The sequence below is a fragment of the Crotalus tigris genome, unplaced genomic scaffold, assembly GCF_016545835.1.
Source record: "Crotalus tigris isolate CLP2741 ecotype Arizona unplaced genomic scaffold, ASM1654583v1 scf7180000018103.2265978, whole genome shotgun sequence".
Lineage (NCBI taxonomy): Eukaryota > Metazoa > Chordata > Lepidosauria > Squamata > Viperidae > Crotalus > Crotalus tigris.
The window spans coordinates 1754962-1781125 of NW_024096824.1; the positions used below are offsets into that span (position 1 = coordinate 1754962).

General features: G+C 39.2%; 1 protein-coding gene across 6 annotated transcripts in view; it reads right to left on the reverse strand.

Annotated features, from left to right (window-relative positions):
• LIFR (LIF receptor subunit alpha) overlaps positions 1–14457 on the reverse strand; it is a 106761-nt gene extending 92304 nt beyond the window's left edge. The window contains exons 1-2 of one of the 6 annotated variants that reach the window (XM_039347931.1): positions 8573–8593; positions 8059–8179 (exon numbers count right to left, since the gene is read on the reverse strand). The gene's annotated coding sequence lies outside the window, so the exon portion shown is untranslated. Of the gene's footprint in view, positions 1–5720; positions 5741–7294; positions 7428–8058; positions 8466–8572; positions 8715–14331 lie in introns of those variants that run through there. The other 5 variants (XM_039347934.1, XM_039347932.1, XM_039347930.1 and 2 more) reach the window with 5 other exon arrangements.
• Between the last annotated feature and the right edge of the window lie 11707 nt (positions 14458–26164).

The following is a 26164-nucleotide window of genomic DNA, read 5'->3' on the forward strand; positions in this document are numbered from 1 at the left end:
TCCTAACAGCAATTACAAGTACATACACTGATATCTTACCCTCTCTAAAATTACAACAAAATTTCCTTCTTTCCATAGTCTATGTTTCTGATCAGCAGTGTATTCTTATGACAACAATGACATACAGAAAATTCTAACTCTGCTGCATCTAATGGTGGTTCAGATTCCTGCAGCCAAGATCTAGTAGCAACTGTCAACACTGCTCTGCCCACCTCACCTCCCCCCCAAAAAAAACTAACACTGAGTCCCCCCCACGCAGGTGCCATGCATCCCTCAGAACAACACATGAGTCCAAGCTCCAGACACCCAAATAGGCCTGCTCACTCACACCTAACTCTTTAAATATGACTAATGATGGGGTGGGTGGCCTCTTCTAAATGTTTGGCTTGGGGCCAAGAGAGCTCAACTTCCATCCTGCTAAATTCTATGGCTGCAGATGCCACCTTACATTTTGGAAGTTAGACTTGCCAGAATCCTTACCTAGGTGTGCCATTCAGCTCAGAATAAATTACTACCAAATAAACATAAGAAAAGATTCCAAATCTGGATCCATCTGTAGATAATCATCTTCATTATGTATAAATTCAGTACATTAACAGACAATAACATGCATACTTTATTGCAAATCTATTATTCAGTGTTTAACAAAGAAGTGATAGGAGGAATTTATTAATACTGAAGTACTATTTCTATTAAAATAGAGGTCCTTCTAATACGTTGAGCTATTTTTAAATGAAATGAATAATAACCTGCTCCCCACTGACTTTTGTCATTGTTGCAAACTTGGCAACAGAGGAAGCCAAAGCACCCTTCCAGGGGAAAGCATTGCATTTGGTATTCACACCACTGCATTATAAAGCCACTCCTCTACAAAATACTCCCAAAAATACCACAGCACTGGCTTTGAAAATAAAAATTCCCAGGCTCCTCAAGACAAAAATACTCATTAACATGTTCCTCCTATCTTACAACTAAAGTTTGGCCCGGAATCTTCAGAGGTCGGCAAAATTGTCCTTCACTACGGTTATTAACATAGACAAAAAGAGAGGCAAGATACAGTATATCTGGCTTTATGTGGTCAAATGTTTAAAATAAATCACATGTGCTTAGAACATGCATGATTGTTCCATAATTGTCAATGCTTTCTTTTTCTTAAAACACGCTACTATATCTTAATTTGGATATCAGTGTTTTTTCCTCCCCACCCCCAAAGTTATTTATAATCCAACTATCAACAGCAGCCAACTTTCTGTCTGCTAGGGAAAAAATATGTTATACAATGAGGCTATATGCTAATCTCCATGCTAAGGAGAATTACTAGCGCAATTGTAGTAAAATAAATTGAATTTTCCAGTAATAGTAACCCCAATAAGAGGCAAACTTTGAGAATTAAAGAACTTTGAGAAAAAAGAGAATTAGATGACTTCTTTTCAACAGGCTGCAATTGTAATATCATTTACTTTGGAAAATATTTCTCCTGAATGTACTTTATACCAGAGTTTCTCAACCTTAGCAACTGTAAGAAAGGTAGACTTCAACTCCCAAAATTCTCCAGCTAACATGCAGCCATCATATCTTAAAGTTAAGGTTGAGAAACATTGTTTGACACTGCAATTTGTAGGACATGATTACACTAAAAGTAAGGCTACCAGATCTGGTCTGAAAAACAAATACAGAAAACCACTAGATATAGCACAGAGATAAAGATAGAGCAAACAACCATTTTGTGGTTGCTTGCTCAAAGCCATGGTTTTCTAACCCCAGCAGTTTGCTTCCCATGAGCACTAATATATGGTTTGTTTGGACTAACTTAGCCGATCACTTGCAGTTTATTTCAAAATGATGGGTTAAGAAAATCTAGATTACCATGTTATTTAAACCAGATTATTTTTTTGATGCAGTATATTGCTCCTCGCTGGTCTTTTTCATTACCTCCAGCACTAAGGAAAGAAAAATTCACCATTGGCTATTACCAAGAGCAAAAATATGGAGTTCTACTCTACCCGTTTCCAAACATAACTTAAGCATGTGTGCCCATGCTTATTCTCAACATGTCTATTCTCAATTCTTCCGTCATGCAGTGATAAACTGCATCTTTCCCATGGCACAATCCCAAGCAAGATCAACAATGCTGCTAAAACCATTCTCCAAAGCTATCAACTCAAAACTTGCTCCCACTGGGTTGGTTCACAGAGAACTCTGAAACAAAACCTTGTCATTATAGTTATACTGGCCCCTCCTTCAACTTAAACCTGTTTAATTTTTGGTGTATGTGTGTGTGTGTATAAAAAAAATAAATAAAGAGGGAAATGCATTAGAGTAATGTAAACACATTAGAGTAAGAGTAATCACATTAGGCCACTACAAAAATCAAGTACTCTGGTAGTTTAGATTTTTTTTTAAGACAGGTATTTCACCTTTGAGAATTACTGTGGTGTACAGTGGTTAAGGCACTAAGCTATAAAATGGGAGACTATGAGTTCTAATCCTACCTTGGGCACAAAGAAAGCTGGGTGACCTTAGGCCAGTCCCTTTTTCTCAGCTCCTGGACGAAGGCAATGGCAAACGTCTTCTGAAATCTTGGCGAGAAAACTATCCAAGCAGTCACCAGAAGTCAATATTGACTTAAAGGCACACACAAAATAGCTTTAATAATGTCAGAGGGATTCTCTGTAAAAATATAGAGTTTTTTTGCAGTGTTTGGACTCCACATAAAATGCAAATGGGCAATTATTTTGTGACTTTTATTGAGAACCATTTTTCAAGGGATGAGTTAGCCCTTCAGCAGAGTTCAGACAAGAAGGACGACACCAGCTCTGACCATATTATATGCCTTGTGGAGGGGGAGAAAGAGATGGCAGCCCAAGGCAGCATATGCCATGGTTGCCGATTGCTGAATTGAATCCTTTGACTAAGTCATTGTTACAGTTTGTGTTTAAATTACATTGTTCTGTCACTAATCTTCACTGGAAAGAACATTTACTGTAATATTAACTAAAAAGGGTGTCTGTCAAGGCTGCCCATTTTACTGTGGATTAAGTTTCATTGGGCAGAGAACCAAATTCAGCATCTCCCAAACTACTCTAGTATGCTCCAGATGTGTTGATCATTTATTTCCAGATAAAATCCAGCACATCCAACGAAAATCAGGACAGATGCAACAGGAAATCTGCAATTTAAAATCCAGTTGGAGGAAATCACTAGGGTCAGGTTTAGAGTCAAAAGCAAATGACACCCCCACTCCCACTTCCAGGCCTTTCTATATAGTCAGTACAAATTATGAATTCAGTGCACTTTATCTCCTCAGCACTAAAAGTATTATTCGCACTGTAGAAATTAGTAAGATAGTTAAAAGGTTCACGGAAAGCTCACCAGAAGGAAAGAGAACATAGAATTCATAAAAAAATATTTTGTTGTATATTTCTCTGCAAAAAGGACACAAAATAGCTTTGTATAAAAAGAAAGCAGCAGCAGCAGCCTAACAATGTAGAGGCCATGAGAAGGAATAAGGAAAAGCTGCAGTTAACCTTCAAATACATTCCAGCTCTACAGAGCGCAAGAGAATATTAAAAATGCCACTGTGATATACATTATAGAAATCAATAGACTAAATGGGAAAATGATTTAAAAATGAAAATGAGATCTATTCTTTATCACAATTGGCATTTGGGTCTTGTATGCTTTTATAAATTATCAGGCATACAAAAGTAGTGTTATATGATCGATGCTGTGTAATTCACCAAATAAGTGTTCTTAAGATTTATACCTAGAGGATGACTAAGCAGTGGCATATGCTTTGCAAAAGCTCTCTGATTTAATCGTTTGCTTGAGACTCTTCCAGCTAATCTGAAAAATACCAAACTAAATAGATGATTGGCTTGGCCCCAAATAGTTTTCTACATATGGCAGAACTGCTAAGGAACATATGGATATCTTAGCAAGTCTGCAAGCTGCCGTGAGAGAGAATACAGAATTTAATGAAAATCAAAACAAAGCTGAGGAAATGTATATTTAAAAATCCCAGGATCCAAACAGATTTTTCTCTTGATCAATAAGGAATACAATTGGAACTTTAGGGTAAGGAGGGCACCAGGCACAATTAAAGGAAAGGGTGCAGAAATCATATAAAAACTTCAGCATGCGGAATAGATTTTTTCCAGCTTAAAAATTTCATTTCTAGATGCCCATTAATTTTCTGCTTTGTCCATCCCTCACCAGTGCCTCATTTTATATCTGAATCATTTTTCCATACCACTTTTCTATTATATTTTACCATTGTTAGAAGATTGGTACAAATATCCTTTAAAAAGGAAGGTGTAAACCATTTTTATATACTGCTGTCAAAACTATATGGACAGCCCATGAAATTATTATAAGTTTAACATTAAGACAACTTACATTAAAGATAATTTCTACAGATTCTATTAACATCTCTACTGCATTAGTCTTTATTGAGAATTATGACAGAGTTTGCAGATGTTATTATTTTCAGTCTTGTATTCAGAGACAGAAGTGAGTAGACAGCTAAAATTATATCAGTGCAGATGAAGTTATAGAAAGCATCATTCTCAAGAAAAAACGGGGAGGGGGGAATCAATAGTTTTTTGGGGGAAAAAAATCTTCCCATTTTTGCCTATTTTTTCAGAAAAATGAAAAAGAAAAAATATATTAACTATTATCTTAATATATTCCAAAATATTGAAAAGAATTATATTGAACAGGGTTCAAATAAGATTTACCAATAATCCTATTTGACATAATCCACTGTTCTGCATATGTAAATTCAACTTAAACAAGCTTGTTAAAGAATCAGAACCTTGAATCTCTCTAGCAAGCAAACGAAGTCATCAAGATGATTTTAATAAAAATGTCTTCAGACGATTATAGGAGTACTACATAAATAAGAATAGACCCTTTCCACTTCTATAGCATGGCTTTGAGGCATTTAATTTCAAGCATTAATTTGTGAAAGTAGAATACAGTATCAACCAATTAAATCAGGCAATTGTTTATTTTCTGAGAACAAAGTTTGATATTTTTTTTAGATTAGGAAATGTTTTTTCTTCGATAACTTAGAAAAATATATTCAACATCTCATGCAGTATACACTATGGTTTAAAAGATGACTGTGCCCTCAATCCACATTTTCCTAATGCAAAACCAATGTTCAATCCACAATACATTTCTGAATGTTGCAGGGATTCTCACAAGCATGGCCAGCCACAAAATATTCAGTCTTTAGCCTTCTAGGATGTTCCTTAGTGCCCCAAATTACAAAAGTCAATTAGGATCAAGTAAAAAGATATTAAAAATAAAAAAAATGTTTTACAATGCATGTGGGCATATATGTTGTCAGGAATAACTTTCCCTTAATCCATATTTTCCCATGCCACAAAGCCACACATACTACCCCCTCCCCACAAAGCTGCAGCTACTTTAAGGAGCTTCCCACAAATGCTACTGATTATTATAGTATGTTTCTTTTCCCTACCAAAGCTATTTTCTAAGCAACCCAGCAGGGCTCAAGGCCATTGCTAGAAATAAACAGTGCTTGAATTACTCAGCTTTTCATTTTTATTTAAAAAAAAAATTAAAACACCCTAAGACCAAGTGGAGCAAACAACCTAACAAATACCAAGGAAAGTATCCATATGTGTTGCAGGACAGAGGATTGACTGCTCCTGTTTTAGCAGGTCTCAAGTCAGTTTTGTGGGAATTACCTTTTTGATATAAATGTTCCTGCAAATATGGTTCAGCTTCCAAAATTCCTTTCAGTTCAGGCTCTGAGGTCTTCTGTTCTTTAGGAACAAAGGAGATTTTGAAATAGTTTCCTTCTCTGGAAATTGTAACCGGCTCCTTTTTTTTACCTGCTTCCAAGCAGACGCTGAATGGTGTAACTTGGGTGCAAGCTTTTAAGAATTACTGCCAGCAATTTCACATTATCATTCTAATGAGAGTTGCTATTGGGCTACTGAAATTGGTTAATTGATTATTGGCAGCCCAGATGGAGTTCCTTTGGAGCACAGGTTATATATTTTATAATCCAAATTACATTGCAAATCAAGAAAATCAGAAGATACGCAGGCTTGTTTATGTAAGTCAAAGAGAACCTTCTACACTTATTGCAGCTTAATGAATTATTGATCAGAGGGCCATTTTAAAGTTAACCATTAGTTTATCTTGAAGCCATTTTCAAACAGAGGCTATTTTCATTAAGCCTGGATTTTTTTTTAAAAAAAAATGCAGGAACAAGGAGTATAACTGTGAGGGCAATCTATTTAAATTCTGCCCTCCACTATGTAATAATAATGGTAGCCTATTGTGCTTTGGGCTTAGCGGCCTTAGCCTCTTGTATGAACCTAGCTGTTTTTCTTCTATAAGCCACAGTTTACAATCCCAAATGCGAGAACTTGTTGCAATTTACTCAATATATCATGAGTAAAGACTTAGCTCAAAGCATGACTCTGGTCATTCTATTGTAACAACCTTGTCCCATATAGTGGAACAACTTGCCTCCAGAAGTAGTGAAGGCTCCAACACTGGAAGTTTTTAAGAAGAAATTGGACAACCATTTGTCTGAAATGGCATAGGATTTCCTGCCCGAGCAGAGGGTTGGACTAGAAGACCTCCAAGGTCCCTTCCAGTTCTGTTATTCTATTCTGTTCTCTTCCTATATATCTGTATTTATATTTATACATGCTAGCAAGGTGCGTGCAAAGTAAGGATTTGCTTTGACGCTATGATCTAAGACTGCCAGAATTTTCTCTAGTTCTCTCTTTAAAAATAATTAAATAAATTTCTTTGAGAGAGAAAGAGAGTGTGTGAGAGAACCGTTAAAACTATCTCGGAATCCAGTGCCCCAGCTTTTGTTACAGTCAGTGAACACAGACAAATATCTTTCGCTACAAGTCCTGCCAATATCACGTCAGTACTGAAAATGGGGGGGGAGGAGGAGGAGGAGGGGAGCCCAAGTGAAAGGACAAACAAACCATCTGAGTCACTTTGCTCTTCCTCCCACTTTCTATAGTGTCACGCAGTCCCACGCTCGCCCCACGACTCCCCCCCCCAAAAAAGATGCAGAGTTCCCATATGCCCCAGACTCCCCCCCAAAAAAGATGCAGAGTTCCCAATATATATATATATATATATATATATATGTATGTATGTATGTATGTATGTATGTATGTATGTATGTATGTATGTATGTATGTATGTATGTATCTTTCAACCTACATAAACAGCACAGCCTAGAAAGAAAGAAAGAATTGCTCTCCGCATTCATCGCCGCGGTTACCTCGAAAGCAAGCAAATCGGTATCGAAACCAGCCGATCTCATTGGCAAAACGCTCGTTCCCTTTCTGCCTCGCTTTTCTTTTCCGCTCGGATCTCAATTCCCAGGGGGACCGAGCGCGTTTGTGGAATCCATCACATACTAGAAATCAGCGGAAATGCTGTAAAAAAGGAATCTGGAGGGAGCTGCGCCAACCGTTAAGCCCTTCCCGAGACACCGAGATGTCCCAGACGGCGTGACATTTAGGAAAACGGGGAATCGCGCGTGGGCTAGTCGGGGCAGTGGGGGGGACAATGTTTGTGGGCGGGTGGGAGTTACTTTCTCTTCTAAGAGAAACAGGCGCGGATGGGGGAGGAGGGCGCTACGAGGTCCAAGGCGGCGAGAGAAAGCTCCCTGGGAACTAAGAAAAACTTTGACCTTCGGGGTCCCGACGTGTCAACGAAGGACGGGAGGTTTTCTTCCACGCTTTCTCAGGAAAGGGGACCCGAATCCATGGAACCCCACCAAGTTTTCCCTGGAAGTGGTGCCCAGATCACAGATCTGGGGTGGATTTAAGCCGATTTGGAGCGAAGCGCTCCTCCATCAGGTCCAAGTCTAATTTAGGGTTTCCCTCCGGGGAGAAACCGGTGGAATCTGTTGCACCCGAGCGGGGTGATCCAGGCGAGGAAAAACAGACCGCGGGGCGACCCCAGGCTTTTCCACCCTAACACTCTGCCCGCTTTAAAAACCCTCCTGGCCCCTCTTGCCCTTAAACCCAGAGCCCTCACCTTATAACGCCGCTTCTCCTTTATCCTCCGGCCGCGCTTGTCCATAACGCAAGGCAATGCCAGACGGGCCGGGCCTCCGCTCTGCTGCGGGTGGCGGGATTACGTAGTCCCAACAGGAAGCCTGGGGAGGTTGTTGGGGGGGGGGAATGCAGGGAGAACGGGGAGTCCTGTTACTAAACGCCAGCTAGCCTGGGATTCGACCGTACCCGCGGGCGGGCTCCGCGAGGGCCACCCGGCTGCTGGATCGGCTTCCAGCGAGAGGCCTGGCAGCTGGCGAGCAAAGGCGCAGTCAAGAAGAGCAGCGGCGGCGGCGGCGGCGGCAGCAGCAGCAGCAGCAGCCTATGGAGAAGGATTGACTTCTGCCTACGGCTCCGGGGAGGAGGAGCCGCGAGTCGACAGGCAACAGACACTGCTCGGTGGAAGGCTTGGGGCGTCCGGAGGCAGCCGCTCGGCCCTTGGCCTGCTGGATTCCAACTCAGGCTACCCCGCAGATTTATCACGCAGGAGCACCTACCTGCTCCGAAGTGGCTCCCTAAGACGGCTTCATCCTCTGCCTGGGCATCACTCCCGACTTCCTTCTCTAGCTGATCCCTGATCTGGATGAGGCTGAAAGCTGCAGCGGGCAGGGACCTATTCAGATCCCCAAATGGGGAAGCTCCACCTCTATTTAGTGCGATCCTCAAGGCTATTCTCCGTTGGGCCTGCTAGTCCAACCCCCTGCTCAGGCAGCAATCCCCAGTCTAAACCATTTCAGACAAATGGTTGTCCAACCTATTCTTGAAAACTTCCAGTGTTGGAATATCCACAACTTCTGGAGGCAGGCCGTTCCATTGATTAATTGTTCTAATTGTCAGGAAATTTCTTCTTAGTTCTAGGTTGCTTCGCTCCTTGATTAGTTTCTATCCATTACTTCTTGTCTTTGTACTTTAGGCGCTTTGGAGAATAGCTTGACTCCCTCTTCTTTGTGGCAGCCCCTGAGTCCTGTCCCCCCTCATCCTTCTCTTCATTAAACTGGACATACCCAATTCCAGCAACTGTTCCTCATATGTTTTAGCCTCCAGTCCTCTGATCATCTTTGTTGGCTCTTCCTTGCACTCTTTCTAGAGTCTCAACATCTTTTTTACATCGTGGAGACCAAAACTGGCCTTACCAAGGGTTCTGCTACTGTCTCTTCAAGGAGAGGGAATCAAGCAAGGCAAAATGGCAGGGGGCCCTTTTTGTGATGTATGTTGCCCACAGGCACATGTAAAAAAAGAGGGAGAGTTTTGGTTGCACCGTCCTGAACATCATCTTGACATTTTTCATGGACCTTTCTGCATTGTCTCCCTTCTGAAATCTGCCTGGCTATTCATACTTCCCAACCTGAAAAGGGCCCACAGGACCTCATACTGATGTCTTCTTTGAGATTTAATGATAGCTTTGGAAGTTAAGCAGATGGGTGCAGAAGTTCCCTAAAGACAGTAGGAGGATGTGAAATAGGAGAATCATAATCCTTGACCCCCCCCTTTCAGTAAAGCAAGAACATCAAGCTCTGTCCATGAGAATTTCAGCAGAGATCCTTTGTATTTCAAAAGACACCACAAATGCAAATTTTCTTACATTACATTCAAAAGGGAATGAGAGAAGATATCAAGATAATTCTGATTATTATCAGTGCTCTTTCTCACGAGACTGTTTCAAGGCTGGCTATATGACTCACTAGTTTTAAGCATCAAGTCAGCATTAAAGCATCAAACCTGTTCACAATTACCTGGAGCAGTCTCCCATGATTTAAATTTAGTGGATCTCAATTTTGAGCAAATTGTTCTAAGATGCATGCTAGTCATACAGAGCATTTACTTCAACTGAATTTTATCAGTACACTGTTTAGAATATAATTCCTGTAGCATGCTAAATGATTGTTTAACACTGATTTACTGAATAAACCACGATTGGCTGGTCTCACTCAACATGCTATAACTGACAATTGGATAGATTCATAAAACCCAAGGAGATCATATTATAGCTGTAGCTGTGTGTTCACTGAACCAGGCCACAATCTATATATGCAACATGGATAGATTACCAGACAAGATGTTACAACTTAAAATAAGCAGCAAAAATGAATTGGGACACATGACTTAACACAAACTTTCACTTTCTTATAACTTCACACTCCTACCTCCTTATCTAATATGTATTCATTTAAGTCAAATTAAATTTTAATTTAATTTAAATAACTATGTTTTTAAAATGAACTTACAGCCTGAATTCAGTAGGCTGCTCCCAAGGAAGCATAAACGGAATCATCTCCCTATCTTATTCTCTTCTTTCTCTCATATTACAAGACATAACTGTTGTCCTATTTGCAGTTTTACTCACAATTAGAACCTGCAGCAACTTCTCCTTCTTGGAAGATCTTGGCTGAACTTCTGCTTAAGTTTGAAATGGTAACTGCCAAAGGAATAAATACAAGGACTCTTTTGCACTTCTTGGAGTCTTAATTATATAGGAGAACTCCCAGTCAAGCTTGAATGAATAACTTTTAATGTTACAGTGAAATAAGTTTAGGAAAGTTTATCCAGGTTAGCAGAACCCATTCAGACTTTCATACATATCACTGGACATCATCTTGGTAAATCATGACTAAAACATACTATGGCTTAGTGCAATATTGGAAGCTGCATACACTATGTTTGCTAAAAGGAAATTGATTGTCAAGATAGTCCCTTAATTTGATATATACATTGTGGGAGGAGCTGATGATTTGTTAATCTTTTAAACATAATTCCAAAGAAGGGAATCTTATATTATAAAGGCATTTTTTTCTTCTTATCACTTATGTGACTGTAATAAATAGTACAGAGGACTTTATTAGACTAAAGCAGCCAACTCAAAAGAATAAAAGCTGTTTATTGCTTCTTTTGATTTTTTTTAAAAAATCTATATTCCTCTTTGCCTTCTTTTCCCAATAACACTTCTACCATCCTACAGACCTGATATGCCACAACGTGCAAACTAATTTCTGCCCTATTGAAGTTCATCCTGCACCAATTAAAACACATGAAGAGCAAAACACATCTGAACAACAAGTTGTGCTTTTCTTTCAAAGTTTTGTTGTTGCATCAGCTTTTGTGGACCATATTTATTTCCATCCAGTGCATATGCATTAATATTTTAAAAATTGTAAAATGTATTCATTAAAATAATATGGTTTAAGAAAAATCATAGTATTTGTATATAAGACTGGATTGGCAGTTTTAAGCTCTGTGGATCCATGCATTCTTATCCCCCCCCCCGCTTTTTTTTTTTTAAGTAATCCCCAGAATGAATTTAGCGCATTATGTGAAGCCAGGCAAGTGTGTGTGTGTGGTTTTTTAAATAAACTATGCTTAAGCCAACCATAGACTCATAGGGAACCAATTGGCCACACGATCCTCTGTGTATAGAAACAATCTTAGCAACCCATGTTTGAAAGCCCCCAATAAGTGGGGTGGGCCATTCTGTAATGTCTTGGACAGACTATACTGCTCCTTAGCAGGAAATTTGCCCAAATATTCACCCTGAATTTCTTTTCTTTTCATTGAACAGCGTTTTTCTCTCCCTGCTATCAGTTTCAACAGGAAACGGATTTCCCCCCCCACCCCAAGACACATAACTTTTAGAAAGTTGTGGATGCTCTTATATCTCCAGTCAGTGATCAATCTACACTGTTGATATTTGAGATTGAATCTGATTGCTGTCTTGTAATTATTTTGCAATTCATTCTTTTTGGATGATCTTTATATTATTATTATTATTATTATTATTATTATTATTATTATTATTAATCATTGCACAGTCAGCCAGATGTTCAGACTGGATTTGGCATTTTTGTCTACCTATCGAGTCTTTACCAAGGACCTGGGATAGGTAGATGTGGATGTTTGATGGTATTACAGATATCGTTGCAGGATGGAAGCAGTTCCTAGTAAGGCCACCTTTTGCAATTGACTAATAGCAAATTTGTCAGTGCCAATGGTATTCAAGTGGTGCTCTAGTTGTTTTGGGATATTATTATTATTATTATTATTTGTTTTTTATATTCTTTATTTTGTGATCCACCCAGAGTCAATTGGAGTTGTCATTAAAATAACCATGAAATGATATGCATCTGGTTACTCAGGAGTGGCACTGGCAAACGGTCTCCTTCATTAAGATGGCTCAAATGAACAGGAGATCTGCCATCCATCCATGACGTGTAGTGAATTGTTCACGTAAAAATGAGACCACGCAGTGGGTTTCTTTTCCTAGATTGTAGCTGAAAGAAAATTCTGCTGACATAGAAAAAGAGGAGGATAACTGCTATAATGCAGTGTTTCTCAATCTTAGCAAGTTTCAGTTGTGTGGACTTCAACTCCCAGAATTCCACAGTCAGCATGGGAGTTGGAAGCCCATACATTTTAAAGTTCTGAGAGTTAAGAAACACTGCTGTAGTAAATGAGAGGAAAATTTTCATTGAACCACACAGAAGAAAGAAAGGTGTTTTGCATTTCAAGATTTCCCTGGAGATGTTTTGCCTTGGCTTTCATCAAAGAATGAGCCTGGATGATTGATGAGCAGTGGGGGAGGCAGTGTGGAAGGAGCGGATGCCTTCATGGTGTGGGACCTTTCCGCTCCATAATTGTACCCCACTTCCGTAGACTTTATTTGAAATCTGCTTTCCTTGAGATAATATAGGAAACCTATTCTTCAGGAACAATTCCTGTCCCAGCCTTGCTCCTGTGTTTCCTGTAAGCATTTTAAAGACACAAAGGACTTTAAGGACAAAATAAATCTTTCTGCTCTCAAGTCCTGTGGAAATAAATTGGAGCTACAAACCCACTCTGTCCTTGCCATCGAGAATGCAATTCGGCAGTTTTGGAGTTAGGAGTCCATAGTGTTAAAGAAGGGGTCTAATGTCCCTTTCATTTTGAAATAATGCACTTTGCTTTTTTTCAGAATATGCAACAAGATTTCTACTGCATTTATGTGGGTTCTCCTCCGGCTCAGTCTGCTAAGTGGCACTCCTGACATTTTCTCCCAATCCTGAAATTCTGAAGGGAAACTTAGTTTTTATAGGGATTTCACAGGAAAAAATTGCAATGGAAGATATCTGCCATACAGATTATAGCAGTGGTGGCAAACCTATGGCATGCGTGCCAGAGGCGGCACTCAGAGCCCTCTCTGTGGGCACTTGTGCCATGCCCCAGAGATGGTGAGGGACTGACCCCCTCTGCCCTGGTCCCGCCCACCCAGTCTGCCATGACCACCGCAGCCACGCCCACCGGCACCCAATGATAAATAAGTGGGTTTTGGGTTGCAGTTTGGGCTCTGGGTCTCTAAAAGAGTCTCTTCCCAGCTTCTCCACCTAGTTTCAACTCTGGAGTCTTCCTCAAATCTAAATCTTCTCCTAATTTTTTAAAAAATATCAAATTTTAAAAACTAAAAAAGAAAGAAAAAGAAATATTTTTAGAGTACTTTTATGTACACAGGGGATACAAAAAGTCAGCCCTCCCCCCCCCCCGACAAAGGCTGTAACTGTGAAAAAAGGTCATAAATCACTTTTTTCATTGCTGTTGTAACTTTGAACGGTCACTAAATGAATTATTTTAAGTCGAGGACTATCTGTAGTTTTTTTCATAGCAGTATGGAAATGGTTAGTTTGGTATTCTGTGGTGGTGAACCAATCAGGGAGTAACCAGGCCAAGTCCTGTTTTATAAGCACAAAGAAGGTCAACCAAACACTCTCATAGTTTGAATCTCCACACAGTCCTGAAGCTCAGTGGGCTTATTTTGGACCATTCATTGTCTCTTAAATAAAAATTACCTTGCAGTTGTGTTATTGTTATGACAGACTTGCTATGATGCTTTCTTCAACTTCTGGAGGAAAGTGGAATATAAATGGAACAAATAAAATATTTACAGAAGAAGATATCAAGTCTCCTTTCTTTCCTCTTTCTCTTTTTATTATTTATTAACATCTTCCTTTTAAAATGAAAAGTCAAATGTTCTCAAATGTAAAAGCTTCCCTGTTATCCAAAATAAGATTAAGGATATCTGATATCAATATTGCTAAAGCTGCAATTCTATCAGAACTTTTTGGCAAGCAAAACATATTTTTTTTAAAAAAAAATCTAACCTGGGCATATGCATTCTTACAGGTAAGTTATTTAACTCTAAGAAAGGAAAGTGTTAGCTGGTGGTGGCAATTTTATAAACTCTAATTTTTAATACATCCTTTTGTTTAAATTATCATTTGAAAAAGAGACTTACATTTCAGCAAATCTGATCCTGGATGGTGCATGTGTTGTGTTTCATTCACAAGGAAACAGCTTTGCCCAAGGGGTGCAGAAGTGTGTTGGAAACAAGAAGTGTTGTTGTGCTGCAGCTCCCTGAGACTGCAGATACTCAAGAGAATTCCAACATTAACGTGAACCTTTTTAAAAGACATAGAACAATTTATTCATCAGCTGTCAGCGTGGGCTGCCAAAGGTAGAGATAGGATCACCAGCTTGATTTTAAAGAGAATTTCAAGTCCCCGTTCCACCCCCAGAATTTCCTCTCTGGACAATAATTAAGTAAATATACATACTTCCTTTGGAAATAGATGTCTGTATTCAAAGAAGCTGAATTAGAAATAGGGTAGATCAGACAGGGATCTACAGATCTCCTTCTCTTGATTATCAGCCCTTCAAGATAGACCAGATTAGGAAATCAATGCCATTATTATAAAGCTATATTAATACGTTTTGCAAGTCCAAATTCCCTTCCCCCCTCCCTCCCTCCCTTTATCTTGATGTGAACTAGGGAGGCACTTGTCTGAGACATTTACCTGTACTGCTTTCTTGATTTCTTACTCATGTAGCAAGCCTTCTTTCTGATCTTCAAGGCCATTTCCCTCTGCCATCTACACTGATTTATCCATCCATCCATCCATCCATCCACCCCTCCCTCCCTCCCTCCCTCTCTCCCTCCTTCCCTTCTAATCATTTCACTAACCTGCTTCTTCTGAAAGTCAGTTGGGGTTGACTGATTCCTTAGTGGGGGAAGAAGTCAGAAGCCTCATTTGTTTTAGGGAATTAATTACAGGTAGCCCTCAATTTATGAATATAATGGAGCCTGGAATTTCCATCATATGTCATGATGGTTGTAAGTAAAGGCACCCACGTAACCCACCCAATTTTTCATGTTTTGTGGTCATAACGTGAATATGGAAGTTGTAAAGCAAACAATGTGATCATTAAATGAATTCATCATCCACAATGGACTTTTTTTTTTTTGATGGAAACCAAAAAGTGCTAATTTTCACAAATAATGGTGTAAAATGTGGCTGCAGCCATAAATGTGGGCCAATTGTTGAGCATCCAAAATGCAATCATGTGCCATGGGAGGAGGATTGCTGTCAGAATTTGAATCCAGGTCAAAAGTATCTCTTGGGGAGAGGGGAGGATCTGCTGTAACTTTGAACGGTTGCTAAGTGACCAGTTGTTAATTGAGGATTACCTGTTGTTGGGTTAGAGTTTCTTATATACTATTTTGCCTTTATACCATTCTGAGTGTATTTCATTCTAGGTTATTCCTCCATTGTCACAACTATGTGCTCATGACAACAAGGTTATGATGGATCTCCCAGAGCTGCATCTGACCCATTTTTGAAGTTATGATGGCAGCAGCAAACCCGGGGGGAGGGTGTTGGGCACTTAGCAATCAGCTCATTTTTATGGCCATTTGCCATATCCTGCAATCATGTGACTACAATTTGCTACTTTTTTGTTGGTTTCTGGGGTTTACTTGCAGTTGGTCGCAATGACTTATGTGAATGCTCCAACACTGGAGATTTTAAGAAGAGACTGGACAACCATTTGTCTGAAATGGTATAAGTTTTCTTGCCTGAGCATGGGGTTGGATTAGTCACTAGGAGACCTCAAAGGTCCCTTCCAACTCTGTCCCATTCCGTTCCGTTCCGTTCCGTTCCGTTCCATTCCATTCCATTCCATTCCATTCCATTCTATTCTATTCTATTCTATTCTATTCTATTCTATTCTATTCTATTCTATGTCTGTAATTCCAGCCTCAATTGTGGTAGTAAGTCAAGGACTCTTTGTATGGTGTCCTATATATTATTCCTATTAACTGCACTGTGGATGATGCTCTATTATTGGATCTCCTTTATTTATTTATTTTGTATAGCTGCTTATCTCAGACCAGTGATTCTGGGCAATGAAGTTGGACATGAACTGTGGGATCCCTACTAATGGTATGGATCTATGACACTATGCTACTCTTCTCATTCACTGTTGCTGCAATCCTGGAAATAAGCCAGTAAATCTCCTACATAAGCAAACATTTGAGTGCCTCATTAGATAATCTAGCCAACCAAAGTATGTTACTAATAGAAAAAAAGGACTTTTTGGAGCTCAATCTACTTTTTTATCTTAGACCTAATATTAAGTGCCTGAGAAGCTTCTGCCAGGTTCAAGACTTCTTAGAGGAGGACCTGGAAACCTGGAGGATGAGTCTGCATAAAGAACATAATTTATTTTTAGTAAACAATATTAAGCACTGATTTGTATTTGTAGGACCAAAGTCTTCTGCCTAGTGAGAAAAATGGTTAAGTTTGTATTTCAGGAACAGAAGGAACTTGCATTGCACATTCATTGCAATCAGCATAGTATTTTCTTTGGTCAAGTAGCTGAAGAAAAGATGCTGAATGATTTATCATCAAACCTTCACCTTTCTTTATAGCTCTGCCTCACCCAGCTTATCTGCTCTGTCCTTTATTGTGTCCAGTGTTTTCTGTCAATTTGCCAGCCCCACTTAGGACTGCTTTTCCTTCTCACTTGTCCCCAAGTGAACGTTCCTTAGAACTGTGGTTGACGGGCATGCAACTCCATGAGTAACTGTTTCCCACCTCCATGAGTGAGGTTTGGAGCAAACGGGATGGAAGGGACAGGCTGCAGTTCTCTTTTCAAGAAAGCTGAGTGAATCAGGCCCTTAACTTCAGAGGAGAAAGTGCAGCTTTTCGGTGACCTCCTTTTATTTGAAAGAGTTAGAGATTTTAACAACCACAAAAAATCAGTATGGTGTTTACCAAAGAGAAGGAAGCACCCTATTATTCTAGTGGGACAGGAGTTTAACAGAAGAGCAAATTGTGTTTGTTATTTTTCTATCCCACCCTTTCCTTCAGAGGGCTCAAGTGGTGATATAAAATAAGGAGCAGCGTGTTCGGCACCAAGACATCAAAAGCATCCTATAAAAATAAAGCCAGAAAGGGAAAACATAAAGGGGCAGTGAAGCCATTGTTTCAGAGATCTTTTGCAGCACATTGATGATTTAATATTTTTAGAAATCCACAATCTCTGACAATGATCTTGGTTAGACTGACGTGGCTAGGACTGCAAATAGTTCATAAAATAGCTCTTTTTTTTGTCTCTGTGTCTTTATCTTCTTTTATCTCTTTTATCCCCCACCACCATTGCCCTCATGTCATCCTCAGTTTTTAATTCTGCAGTACTGTGTGCCTTACTCCAAGGCATTGCTTCTTTGATTTAAAATAGTACTTGATCTTTGACATCTTGTAATTGCATCGTGCTCAAACAGGTATATAAGTGAGCTCATTGCGAAGCTATTTTCTGTTTCTTTTTATCTCAGAGGATGGGCTTATAAAGCCATTCAGGTACATGAATTTTATGAATCCTGAACCTGTGATTTCTCAGTATCCCCAAAAGTTGATATACTGGGGGTACTATTAAGATGATATAGATCAGTGGTGGCAAATTTATGGCACAGGTGCCAGAGGCAGCACTCAGAGTCCTCTCTGTGGGCACGCGTGCCATTGCCCCAGTCCTAGGCCTTCAGCTGGGTTTTATAAAACCTTTTAGCTTTAGGCCTCCGCTGCCATGTGCAAAAAAAAAAAAAAGGTTCAATCAATAGTCAATTTCAACTTCTCGCAGGAAAAAAAAGATCTCGCAAAGTTGGAATTGATTGATTGTACTTTTTAGTCCCACCCAGTCTGCCATTACCACCGCAGCCATGCCCACCTAATGGGCCATGCCCCCCAATTGGCCACATCCAGCCAATGGGCCACACCCACCCGGCACCCAGTGATAAATAAGTGGGTTTTGGGTTGCAGTTTGGGCACTCGGTCTCTAAAAGTTTTGCCATCACTGATGTAGATACTATATATTTAAGATGGAGAGGAAGCAGTTTATAATTCTTCTGAATGCTGATGAGTTGTTCATATGATCCATTCAACCCAGTGATGGAAAAAAAAAGCAGTGATAGCAGAATTACTTTGAAGTCTAATTATTTTTATAGAGACATTTTGCTGTAGCTGATAAGCAGTTTGTCTCCAAATAACACTGTTGTTATGAAGTATTCATTCAGACATATACTGTTAAGTCACTTTACTGAATCAGAAAACACACAGATCTCATCCAAAAAGAATAATTATTCCAAGAGGACTCACAATTTTTTAAAAAAGAAACACTTTTCACTGTTTTTTAATCTTTCACTTTAAAATCTTTTTTAAATCTGATGAAATAAAAAACCAAAATATAACACAGTCAAAATAGGATAACAAATACCACAATGACTATAATGAACTAAAAATAAAGGTATCTAAGAGATCTAGGTCATAGTGTTATAGAACTATCTCAATTATTTTATATATTATTATAGCCATTTGTCTGAAATGGTATAGGGTTTCCTGCCTGAGCAGGGGATTGGACTTGATGACCTCCAAGGTCCCTTCCAACTTTATTATTATTATTATTATTATTATTATTATTATTATTATTATTATTGTTGTTGTTGTTGTTGTTGTTGTTGTTGTTGTTACATTAATATATTTTTCAGTGGCCTAGAAGTATATCTCTTTCTGTCTCTCTCCCTTCCTCCCTCTGTGCATGTGTGTGTGTTGGGGGTTATAACCATATTTGCTTCCACCAAATCCACACACCCTTTCATATATTGCCTTTTGAACTTTAAACTTCACTATTCTTTCCAATTTTCATCTTTCAGACTTGCAAGGTTCTGTTGCTGTAGCTGTTACAATAAAAGTAGTGCTGATCTTCATGGCATTGATTTCTTAGTCTGGTGAACCTGCGTTGAAACTAATTGCCTGCAAATAATTCAGGTTCTTAGACAAGAACACAGCATAATCTGCATATAAAACACATATATATTCAAGATCCCAACTGGTACACCTGTAATTTCTCCAAAATCATTCTTCAACCACCAGAGGACATCGCTCTTTCTTACTCCTAGCTGAGTGTTGAGCCACTCTCAAGCCTTCTTTACTTCCCCAATGCACCCTTCTTATTGAATTCAGCAGTCAATGTGCATTTCCATATTTATGTAAAACATTCCATAATTCAAGCCTATTCACTGCATCATATGGATTCCCCAAATCAACAAACATGCAATAAAGCTTCTTTCTCACATTCATATATTTCTTAATGAAGAGCATACATCTGGTGTTCATCCTTCCTGGCTGGCACAATGTTTATTGCAATTAATGGGTAGGAGATTTTTTTTTTTTTTAATTTCTGGAACTGCTGTTGGTAGCGAACAATGCAATGGCATCGTAGCCACTGGTTATTTATGTGTGTGTTGGTTTTCTGTTTTGGATATGCAACGGTTATCCAAAAGCTTGTGAACCTGTTAAAATTTATGTTTAGCTAAATTGGTGGCATATCATGCTTCTGTGATTTGGTGCCAGGCTACTGAATTTAGCCAAGCAAACTCCAGAGTTTCTAGAAAGGGTACAGAAAAGGGGGCTGGTGAGGATAAAGGTGCTGATTCTGGCCCGTGGAATTTTCTAATGTGCAATTATTGGAGTAAATCAAGTGGCTGCAAATTCTAGTAGTTTTAAGGTGAGAAAAGCTTGCACGAGTTTTGCAGAATTGGGAAAGCTACTAATTAGTAATTGGTTGCAATGGGATAAAGAGGAGGAAGGCTTTCAGACTGGCCATTTAGTGAAAAAAAAAATCCATGGAGGAGAAAAAAATAGGATTATGCCTTTTTATGAATTCTGATTGCTTTACAACTGAGCCTTTCCCATCCTGTCTTGCAGAAACAATTAATCCAGAGAATTGGATCCAGAACAAGAGCTTCTATAGTAAGCAGAGATGATGCATTAGTAATTAACATTCTTTTAAGGCTGTCATTAGCCCTGATATTAGTGCATGAGTTTATATTTATGATCATTTACCAGATTAGCAATACCCTCCATTGACAAGATACACAGACATTCATTTCAGCAACCTTTTAACAGACATTTCAGATGATCAGAATTTAAGAAAGTAATTATTTCTTCAACTGAAATGCAAAAATGGTGAAAATAATCCTGTTGGATGTGCTTTATCTTTCTCCCTCAGGCTCTATGTTTGCCTTATGAAATACATGATTACACCTTGCTATATAGTTAATTTTAATATAAATTTAATGACATAAAGTTTTTGTTTTTCCTCTGATGGGGTACCATCATAGCTCTGCTGCTATAATTATCATCAAAGCAACAAGGAAGAGGCTTCACTTTGATTCCTACATTCCTCTGAAACTTTTTACCACAGCAAAGGATAGGCCAGCTCCACAGAAACAAGGTCATAACTTTTGTTTGTTTTGTACTTTGCAACTTAAAGATCTTACAAATAAACAGAAGAGAATATTTGTGGAAGTGTGACTAGGGGCAGGGAAGTAGGCCTTATCCAGTCTAGGCAAAAAGGGTGCCACCAGGAGAGGTAAGGGCTGAATTTCTGGGATTTATCTTTGTTTCTATCTACCATTATTATTTTTATAAATAACTCAAGGCAGTGAACACACCTAATACTCCTTTCTCCTCTTATTTTTCCCACCACAAGAACCCTGTGAGGTGAATTGGGCTGGAAAAAAGTGACTGGCCCACCTTTCATGCCTAAAGTGGAACTAGAACTCATGGTCTCCATTAGTCCAAATTGGCTCTCATTTATTTGTTTGTTTATACAATTTATCGGCCACCCATCTTACCATAGGGCAGTGGTCCTCAACCTGTGGGTCCGGACCCCATTTGGGGTCGAACGACCATTTCACGGGGGTCGCCAAACAACGCAGTCCGCCATTTTTTTCCCCTTTTCCTTAGCTGTGCTACTCCCTTTTATTCTATTGGCTTTTGAAAGCCAATAGAATAGACTCTCTTGAATAGTCTAATTCTATTGGCTTTCAAAAGCCAATAGGAATTGTCCAGGCTGTCTCTGCCCTGCTGAGCCAGCCAAAAGTCCCATTCTGCAAATGGTGCTGCACCAGTTGAGTAGTCCTCGACTGACGACCAGTTGGGGGTCGCAGCATTAAAAAGGTTGAGAACCACTGCCATAGGGTAATTTGGGCAGCTTACAGTTACATATACAGTTAAAACATAAAAAGTTAAAATCATTAAAACCAAGGACACATGGGGAGGACGGAAATGGAATGGGGGGGGCAGGTGGGATCATTTGTTACTCAATCAGCCATCTACATTGTGCTCCAAGTCTTTAGGCTCTTATGAAAAGATAGGAAGGTTGGGGCCAACCTCACATGGGGGGGAGGCAAAATGTTCCAGAAGATAGGAGCAACAGCAAAGACGGCCCTCCTCCCGGACCCTGCCAGTCAGAATAATTGGGCTGACGGGACCCAAAGCATGCCTCATCCCAGTGGGGTGAGACAGTTCCTCAATGAAGAGGATTTATTGATATAACTGTCTATCAGTGGAAGACCCTCATGATTATTTTAAAAAAAACAGCAAGTTCCAACCAGCAGAGTAAATAGCAACCAGGAATTTAGAGCAAAAAGGGCACCAGGACAATCACCAGCCCAGCTGGAAAGGAGCTGGCCCTACTGCTAGAATGGAACAAAGTCCTTGCTGGAATGCTCTGGAGAGCTCATGTCTCAGGCTAGAAAAAAAGCAGTTTTGAATCCAAGCTGGAAAACACAGTCAAGGAGGGCATTTAGGATGGAAAGAAGACAACACCCTTCCATTCCTATGCACAGGAAGCAGTGAGTGGCCTGCACTGATGATAGGAGAAAAAGAGAGTGTGAATTGGCCCTGTATTTACCTTTCATCCTTTAAAAAAAAAAAAAAAAAGACAGGTTGTGGATTTCTTTTTATAAATTGAGAGATAAGCAGAACAAAAACAGGAACATTCAACAACAGCATTGAAAAATGCAAAGTGTAGAAAGGGCAACAGTCTGTGCCAACTTTGTGTAAGCTTTCTACAAATGAAATTGTGATAAATTTTACATTTGTTCTCTGCCCTGAGTATGAGTGGGGCATAGTTCACAAAACCTTGTGCCATAAATATTTTTAAAGGCCAGAAGTGTCTATTTCTTTGGAGCAGCAGACTTATTTAGATATTGATTATAATATGCATATGTAAATTATTTCTCCTTTCTATAACTGCAGTCATACAGTGGTGAGGAGGTAGAGCTCCTTAGGAGAAGTTAGTACTAATTTCACTATAATGTTAATATCAAGAGAATTCTTGAAATATGGGCCCTAGAAGATTATTCCAAGTTCAGTTTATTTTAAAAACTTTATCCCCCCCCCCCAAAAAAAGGAAATTTGTTTAAGTTTTGCTGACTCCTTCTTTAAAGTTTATATGTTCCTCTCTAGCCTAAATACTTATGGATCCAGAAGTGTCTGTGGGATAGTGGTGGTGATCAAGATGGCAGCTATCATAATTTGATTGAAACTCTGCCATATTTTTACATGTCCCATTTTTGCAGGTATATTTGTAAAACCTAAGCAACTGCTCTTTTTTTCTCTGTCTTGCTCCTTACCAATATGTAACTTAATGCCTTTTAGAATTAAAAAAACACTTGATTAAAACAGATAAGATATTTTTGTGGTTGTGTTAATAATTACAGCCTCCAAGCATTTATTGAGGTAATTTTTAACTTGCATGAGTGCAAAATATCTAACTGATAACCTGTCTTTTGGTCTTACTTAACATCACTGTAGAACAATCTGCAGATAAGATGGGACAACGTCTTCCTTAAATAAGCTTTTGTTTGTTGATTTTAATTGATTTAAGTTAGAAAAGTTCCCAGTTAAACCTACGCTTGAACATTTTGTCTCCTTACCTTCTGAATCAGTCTCCCACTGCATGATACATTAACTATCATGTTCTGTATCAGAATGAGTTGGTTTACTTATTGTGGCTGATAAGCAAATATCAGTTCAAAGGAACAGAAATGTCAGATGGTAAATTGTAGTGCCATGGATCAATAGCATTAGCAGGAGTTTGAGCTTGTAATAGTTACCAACATGACTTTACAATAATCCCCTTAATTGAGTTTTCTATTACTACAGTTCAGAGATGTTCAGCTTGAGAAAAACAGGTTGAACCCTGATATAAAATCTCAATCAACTTGTGTCCAACTCCGGCTGACCAAATGAACAAATACTATACTCTATTTTCTTGGAAATAATACAAAAATAGTTTACTATTGCTTTCTTCTGGGATGTGTTTTTGACTTTCCTGTATAGCCTATTGCCCAGTAATTTCTTCATAATCTCATTCAACTTCTAACTAGATCCAATGATAGTTTTTGAGGTGATGCCACTTGATGTGACAGTCATAATACAGCAGTGAGGAACAGCTACTGTGTTTTCCCGAAAATAAGACCCAGTCTTATACTTTTTTTGCCTCCAAAAGATGCATTAGGTCTTATTTTCAGTGGATATCTTTTCCACTGTCTCGCCTTGTGGTGGCACCAACAGCCCCATCCAGCAGGAGCCCACATGGCACTGCCGGCCCACTTATTCTGCGGCCGCTCGCCACCATTTGCACATGTCATCCTCGGCCTCTGTTTCGCCAGCAGAGGCCTTCAGGAATAGCCTCTGCAGCCAAGAACGGATCTCCAGTTTCCATCTTCCTTGACTTGGTTACAATAACAGGGAGTTATAATGACTGGAAACCAACATCCAGAGGAATGTTGCTCAACCTTAGCAACTTTAAGAGAAATGGATGTCAATTCCCAGAATTTCCCAGCTACCTTGCTGGGGAAACCTCCTGGATAATTCTGGGAGTAGAAGATCACAGATCTTAAAGTTGCCATGGTCAAGAAACACTGAACTAGAAGAATGCTCTGGCCATTAATTTTTTTTTCATGGGAGAGTCTGGAAATTCTACAAGGAAATGCATTTAAAACTGTAAAAGATACAATCCTAGATCTTCCTGATGTTCATAATTAGGGGAGGAGAGTGGTACCCACAAATGCTAACATGTTTGATGACACCTCCATAGGCATTAACTTCACCTAATCTCCTTTCTCCCTCCCACTCCCCATCCTCATCCCTCTCCTCTCTTTTCCTCTTGTCTCTTTTCCTTTCCTTTCCTCTCCATAAAATATGCTCCAGAAGTCTCAAGCAGAATCAGTTTTGAGCCTTACATAGATTTCAGAGACATTCTTTAGAAGATTTCTTGAATAGCTGACACCACCATATCAATTATTTTGGAATTAGCCCGGGTTTGGGGGGCAAATTGAAGTTTTATTATTAGCTACATTTATTTCACAGCATGCCAAATCTGTTGATCCAGGTTGGAGATCCTGTGGTTAGGCTATAACCTCAGGGCCTCTCAGACTATCTTCATCATTGAACCTTATGATTAGACATAATGTGCATTGATCATTGTGGGGGAGCCTCAGTTAGGCTACTACTAGCCAAAAAGTTTGAAGGAGACAGTTTAGGAAGGGATAATTTGAGTCCTTCAGTAATGGTAAATGAAGTCATTGATGTAAAAGGATTTCCTTTGTTTGACAAATGAGAGGAAAGAAACCTTCATTTTGTCAAGTATGCAATTGCTCCTTCTTTGATCCTTGCTGGAGTGAACCATTATGGTGGCCTTCCCTCATGTGATGATGAAGGAAACCCCTTCCAAATATGACAGGGTTATATCTCTCAGAACCTCTACTCAGAATTCCTGAAGTCTACACTTCTTTAAAGTTCCCAAATTTGAGAAACACTGGTTTACTCTGCGCTGTGCACATATTGTATTTATGAGACAAAAGCCCCACAGTTGTCAATATTCATCGGATGAGCTCTTGTAGAAAACCTAACTTGGCAGAAGGAAGAGCAAATGAAAGGGCTTGAATCGCAGTGTTAAAATTGCTGGGTAGATGCTGCATCAACCCTGTGGTCACCTTTGAATCTTACGCTCAGGACTAGTGACTCACTCCCAAATGCATTTGTGTGGGTGGGTGTGGGTGTGTTTAAAGACCAGAAATACAGTTTAAAGTTGCCAGTTCAAGTTTGCTTTGCTAAATTACAGGATAGGAATGAGACAAAGAATAGATGGTTTGCTCTGCCTTTATGGGAAGGCCACAATGGCATGAGTATCATTTACGTTGAGCTTCTGGAATTCAGCATCAACATTATTCTTCACTAGATTCACTCATGATGCTAAACGCTTTCTTTGACTTTGACTTTATTAGTATCATGTGTAGATTTACTGAGAATTAGCTATTAACATTTATAGCTCATTGTCCTTATTTAATGATGGCAGGGATGTATGCAAGTCAGAAAAGTCAAAATGGGGCTACAAATATCTGTCCCTTTTTACATGCATTGTCACACACATTATAGGTAGTCTTCAATTTACAACCACAATAGAGTCCCAGCTTTCTGTTGTTGAGCAAGATGTTGAGTCGTGCCTTATTTTATGACCTTTTTGGCCATGACTGTTCAGCAAATCCCTAAAACTGTTAAGTGAATCGTGCAGTTGTTAAACAAATTTGGCTTCCTCCCTTGACTTTGCTTGTCAGAAACTCCCTAATTCCAGGACCCTGGAATGTTGCAACCATTGTAAATACATGCTGGTTGCCAATTACTCAAAGTTTGATCACATTACTCTGGAGATGCTGCAACAATCAAAAGTGTGAAAATTTTTTTTTGCTGTTGTATGTTTGAATGTCATTAAATGAATGGTTGTAAATTGAAGACTACTTTCCTTTTTTTAAAAAAAAGGATGGGGCTTTGATTATCAGTTGTGTCTACCAGCTTGGGTTTTTTTTTTACCCTCGGTAAATGTGTCTGAATTGTTAAAACAAACTATGGTTTATTGAAATGTATGTATATTAATATATGCCA